This window comes from Pistacia vera, unplaced genomic scaffold (assembly GCF_008641045.1).
Source record: "Pistacia vera cultivar Batoury unplaced genomic scaffold, PisVer_v2 Contig512, whole genome shotgun sequence".
Classification (NCBI taxonomy): domain Eukaryota; kingdom Viridiplantae; phylum Streptophyta; class Magnoliopsida; order Sapindales; family Anacardiaceae; genus Pistacia; species Pistacia vera.
Window position 1 is genome coordinate 857,772 of NW_022196349.1, and position 6,722 is coordinate 864,493.

General features: G+C 34.6%; 1 pseudogene; it reads left to right on the top strand.

Annotated features, from left to right (window-relative positions):
• The first annotated feature begins 1,878 nt into the window (after positions 1-1,878).
• LOC116106343 lies at positions 1,879-5,137 on the top strand (annotated as a pseudogene).
• Positions 5,138-6,722: the final 1,585 nt, after the last annotated feature.

Genomic DNA, 6,722 nt, shown 5'->3' on the forward strand with positions numbered 1-6,722 from the left:
TATTTAAAATTTTCTTATGAAATGTATCATTTTAGAGAGTTGAAACTTATTTTGACTGTTTATCTAATTCATATGACTAGTTTTGAATTAATTAATCAATAGGTAAATTAGAGTTTAGGGTTTAAAGTTATAAGTAATATATAAAATAGATTGGCAGTAGCTTGCCTCTTGACAAGTGTTAGTCCTTTCATTTTAATTGGATTTTGTCATGGATGAGCTGTACCGTTTCTTTTGTCAATAATTATCAGTTGACGAAGACTTGTTAGCAACCATCTATTTCGTATTCAAATTGAATAACCAAAAATATTATTACGAAGTTTAGATCATATAATATTTTATTATAGGAGTATATTATATTAATGAAAAGAAGAATTACTTCGAAGATTACTAAAAATATTTGAAAAATATGTTTGGTTGATTTGAATAATTTGATGAATAATATGTTTGGTTGAGAGGATAAACGGATGGATATGTTATATAGATTACTAAATTGCCCTCTTTTTAAATATTAATATAATAGTATGTTTTATTATTATTTTTGAATTATTTTTTAACCCTCTACATTTGAAATTTTGCTAAAGCATCCCAACCATATAAAACTTTAATTTGTAGCAAAATCACTCCCACCCACCCGAAGCCACTGCCAACAGCCAACCACCACCGTAGGCCGCCACTAGCAGTCGATGGAATGGCGCACGACTGGTCATATATGACTGATCGTGTACCGGCAAAGCCAAAAATGGCCATGCACGAATCCATTGTTGGAAAACAACCAGATCTATAGTCATTTCACAGCCATAAAAACGCTAGATCTAGCCGTTTCCAGCCATAGATCTATGATCCATGGTCGAAAAAAGTCTTATCGACACACAACTAGCCAGATTCGACCGATCATACACCATCACAACAATTAAAGCCAGTGGTTGACGATGGTCTTAAGTGGTTAGAGATATTTTATTAACTTTTAAACTTTTTTGTGACTGTGGTGTTTTAGCTAATTTCTCAATTGTAGAGGGGCTGGGTAATTGCCCTCTACATTTGACCTATCCCTAACATCAGTTTTCTGGTTAATATTTTGTGTTAATTGTTTCGATAATATTGTCCTTAGTTAATATTGATAATTATATATATATCCATTTAAACTTTTATTTAAAATAATAATAACTTAAGACTTGTAATCAAACCATAAAATATAAAACACAAACCTAGCATTCAAATTTTAAACAAATTCAATTTTATTCAATTTTCAGTTAAAATAAAATAAACCAATGAACGAAATTTTACAAAAACTTTTTTGACTCTCGAGCACTACAAAGGTGCACATACCCTTTTAGAAATTTTATTTCAACAGATTGTTAGGTTTTTGTATTGGTTGATGAGATGTTCTTTTCTTTTTCTAAAGGCACACCGCACAAGAACACCTAATTTGACTGGACTTAATTTGCTCCGATGACTAGTGCAGGAATAGAGACTCGTCTTCATCTGTTTCTACATCATTGATGCAATGATTTAGAAATTGGTGAGTTAGTACTAAAAATGGGAAATTCTTTAGATCTTTCAAATATATTCCATTGAGCAACAAAAGGCTTAGAATCAAAAATCCATTCTCTCATGAATATCATACTTGTGTTTCTCTCTCTTCCAAGCTTGCTGAGTTTCGTCACGGCTGCTGATGATCCAACATATCTTTACCATATCTGCCCAAATACAACTTCCAACACGGACAGCACCTTTCAAACAACCCTCAATCTTTTCTTGGCTTCTCTTACAAAAGATGCTTATCTCAACGATAAATATTCCAACGGTTTTTACAACGCTACCGCGGGCAATGACCCTGACAAGTTGTATGCCCTCTTTCTTTGCCGCGGCGATGTCAATATGGACACCTGCCAACGCTGTATTAATGTTGCAACCGCAAACATAACTAATCTTTGTCCTGCTGTAGAACAAAGCTTAATATGGTATGACGAGTGCCTTTTCCGTTATTCAAACCAGACCTTCTTTTCTACCGTGAGCGTAGAAGACTCTGTGATCATGTATAATATAAATAATTTTACAGGCACAGATGACTTTGGTCAGGAGGTATCGAATTTGCTGACCGAAGCAACGCATGAGGCTATAAACGCTACCAAATCTAAAATGTTTGCAACCAGAAAGGTTATTCTTGACGGGTTTCAAACACTGTATGGTCTTGTGCAGTGCACACGGGACCTGTCAAAAATTGATTGCAATAGATGTCTTGAAGAAGCGATTTCATTTTTGCCTTCACTCCTTTAAAAATAGGAGCAAGAGTGTTGTTTGCAAGTTGAACATACGATACGAACTGTACCCGTTCTATAATGAAGGAGAGCCGCGCCCAGCTGCAATTCCGTTCCACCTCCACCTCCACCTCCACTTCCACCTTCACCTCCTCCCAAAGGTAAAGTCAGAATCAGTTTAGGGTTGAGGTCCAATCAGTTAACTAATTACTTAAATGATTTTAATGCTATTTTTCTTTTAAATTTCTTAGACCTCACATTTACTGTTAGCAGAAGAATTAATCCAAAAAGAAAATAAATTTTGAATTATACATGTAACTAAAAACATAAAATTCACAACGTTTTCTTTTAAATCGTTATTTATTTCATAATTGAAAAAACAGTCAAGATACATATATAACATATTTTATGGTGGGTGATATAATTTTTATATATAAGGGGTCTCAATTTATCATATTTCTAATTAGGACAATTAAAAGGAAACTCTTTCAATTGTAAGTTTTATCATGGTCATGATTTATTTATTTTTTGGGTTGTTCTCGTATTTAAAACCTTTAAATACTCGTGCATGATGTCATAATTGGATTGAATAAATTTGAATATTAAATAAAAAATATTTTAATTTGGAAGGAAGAAAAACACTATGGATTGCAATTGGCGCGACAGGACTAGCAATTATAGTAGTACTGCTGCTTGGCTCTTTTCTTCAGTGGAGAAGAAACAAAAGAGACAAAGGTAATTGATTTATAACTTCGAACTAAGAAAGATTAACCTTTTAATTTTATTTTACATAAACTTTGGATACATTGTTATATATAGTAATATATTATATATGGGGAAATAATCACAAATGATAAAAGTAGATATGTTTCGACAATAATATGATAATTGTCACGTGTCAGAAGAATTTCGCAAAAGATATATTACTCCTCCCCTGTATTTTCAAGTTAAATTAAATGTGCCCTGCAGAGGAAAACTTAACCAGTGATAACGAAGTTCAATTACTTCGCTTGGGAGGGGGCAGAGTCGGAGGTGATTATTCATATGATACGTTATTACAAGGGGAGCAGTTGGAATCTCAAGACTTCCCCTGTTTCATTAGGCATCATACTTGAGGCCACACAAAATTTTTCTGAGGAAAATAAGCTCGGAGAAGGTGGCTTCGGCCTGTCTACAAGGTATAGTTATTTTCAATTTTGTGGAATTGTGATCTTGATTGCACAAATGATTGGTCACTCGATTCTAACAAATAGTATAACTATTTAGTATTGACCAAAAACAATGATTTCTTTTGTTTCTCTCTCATTCTCCTTTCAATAAATGTATGAAAGAAAAATTTGAGGATCCATTTTCAGAGTGAAAAACAGAGTTATATTTCAGGATCCATTTTCACATAACAGCCCATTTTTTTTTCTTTTTCTTAATTGTTATAACAGAAAGGTTACAATATATTCCAGGGAAAATTAGCGGATGGTAAGGATTAGCAGTAAAGAGGCTTTCAAGAACTTCTGGGCAAGGGATAATGGAGTTAAAAAATGAAGTTATCTTTAATTTCCAAATTACAGCACAAAAATCTTTTGAGACTTTTGGGTTGCTGCTTAGAGGGGAATGAGTCGTGCTCATCTATGAATATATGCCCAACAAAAGCCTTGATTTCCTCCTCTTTGGTTCGTATCTCAAAATTTCTAAGCTAGCTATAACTGTTTGATGGGAAGCCATGTTCGAAATTTATATTTTATTTTCAGATTCGACTAGGAGCTCAGAACTGGATTGGAAAAGGCGTGGAAGTATCATTAATGGCATTGCACGAGGTCTATTGTATTTGCACGAGGATTCTCGACTTAAAGTATTATCAGAGATCTCAAAGCTAGTAATGTTTTATTAGATTCGAGATGAATCTAGAATATCAGACTTTGGAATGGCCAGAATATTTGGTGGAAATCAAAATGAAGCTAATACCAACAGAGTTGTTGGCACATAGTAAGTGCATTAATAATTCCTATCTTGATTTGTTTCCTTTCTTTGCTGGAAAATGCTTCCACTTAGAATAATTGTCTTACTTTCTTGGATGAGTTCAGATAAGAAGATGATCCAAATTTTAATATAATTATCTAATAATTTTTTCAAAGTAAATCTAGACAGTATGAGAAATTTTATTTTGGACAAAAAGTTTTAATATGTAAATGTCATTGATTTTTTTGTTGGATTAAATCATAATTATTTTGTTGTTCCAATTTGTAACAGTGGGTATATGGCTCCAGAGTATGCTATGGAAGGATTATTTTCAGTTAAATCTGATGTTTTTAGTTTTGGAGTTCTTCTACTTGAGATTGTAAGCGGGAAAAAGAATAGTGGATTTTATCTTTCGGAACATGGTCAAAGCCTCCTTAATTATGTATATCCCTATCTCAATCTTTAATTTGAACAATGATCTAGCTTAAACGAATTATACACCAATAATCTTAATTAACAGTTTATAACATGAATAATATTTCAGGCATGGAAACTATGGTGCGGAGAACATGCATTAGAGCTGATGGATCCAGTTTTGGCGCAATCATGTGTTCCGGTTGAACTATTAAAATATATACATATTGGATTGTTGTGCGTTCAAGAAGATCCAGTAGACAGGCCTACCATGTCATCTGTAGTAGTTATGTTGGGTAGTGACACAATTACACTTCCTAAACCAACTGAACCTGCATTTTCTGTTGGTAGATTTGTGAATTTACCTCAATCTTTATCAGATATTAAAGTTTCCTCCACTAATGAGGTAACTCTTTCAAGTGTTTCACCTCGGTGACAATAATGTTAATTTCAAGTGTTTCAGGACCATTAATCATTAGTTTCTGAGCATTTTCATTTTAGAGTTTAGTCGTTAATGCATATGTATCTTGAGTACATGCACTATTAAATCTTATGATCATTTAAATCAATAATAAAATTGTGCTTAGTATTTAAAGTTGTTCTTTGTTCAATATTGCATAGGAAAGACTATTATTTGTGATTAGAGGTGGGTAGCCTGGGGCCGTTTGGGACTGGTCCCAAATGGGACCAGTCACTCATGGGCCTGGGACCAATCCTAGGCCCATGAGAAAAACCAGGACTCGGACTAGGCCTTAGGCCTGGTCGGGACTGGTCCCATGGGCCCAGGACAGGTCCTAGGACCGGTCCCATGGGGCTTGGATAATTTTATTTCCCCCCTCAATTTTTTTTTATATTTTGGGGGCAAAACAAAATTTTATAGGGGGTTTTTAGTATTTTTTAGGGTAAAATTTATAAATTTTATAAATTTTTTAGACCTGGAAGATTTTTTTTCTAATAAATTTTGTAAAATATCATTTTAGCCCTCATAATTTATATTTATTTTAAAATTAACAAAGGGTTTTATGTAATTTGGTAGGGGACTATATTGAAAAAATACAAATTTTTTTGGGCCCAGGCCTGGGACTTGGAGGAGGGCCCAGGCCTTCCTCCTTAAGCCTGGTCCCGTTTTGGGACCAGGCCTCCTAGGTCCGGTCCTCTCAAGGATCGGTCCTAGGACCGGGTTTTGGAGCTCGGCTTTTGGGCCCGGTCCCAAATGTCCAGCTCTATTTGTGATTGATACTACAATTCTCGAATGTTTATTCAAATTCTTCACGTCAAATGACATAAATTTTACTCTTCTTACGTGACACTCGCATATAAATATATATGATGAAGATCACTTGTTAATGTAAACTTGAAATATTTTGACAAGACTCGAAAAATTAGTTAATATATGTAGCATGCATGATCATTCTCTCAATTTTTTTTAAAAATCTACTTCCTATGATTATTATATTAATTACTTTATAGAACAGAGTAATATATGTAGCATGCATGATCCCATTCCTTACGAAAGAAAAAAGCATTCTCCATTCGACTGCCCATAAACACGCACCATGAAAGTTCATTAAACAGATTCACACCCACCATTATCGCTTGGATAAGCTATCTACTAAGCAGAAAAAGAAAAAAGTAATTGAAGGATCTTCCTTACCTCTTGGTTGTGGATCAAACTTCTTGCTGTAAACGTAAAGTGCACACCAACTTGAGATTGGAAAATCTGGTCTCGCGAGAGCATTTTACTTTCTCTGGAAATATGAGTGTTGTGACATTGCTTAAGACGAGCTTGGGGTTTTATAGTGGAGAAAGTGGCGATTGGTCTTCCCTAAGCCAAGCGACGCTTGGGCGAAATGCATTTTTCGCCATTAATCGCGACCACATGTCATCAATCATCGAGAAGGAGTAACTGCCACACTTCGAGAAATTCAATCGTCGCTTCCCTCCATTGAAATAACCGAGCGACAGTTCGGTTCTCTCCTCCACATTAAATGCGCTCTCATCCGCATTTAATGCCCTGATAAAGAATGTCATTTCAGCATGACTTGCATTTAATGCGCATAGCTGGCACTTATTGCGCACATGACACGTCTGTCAGAA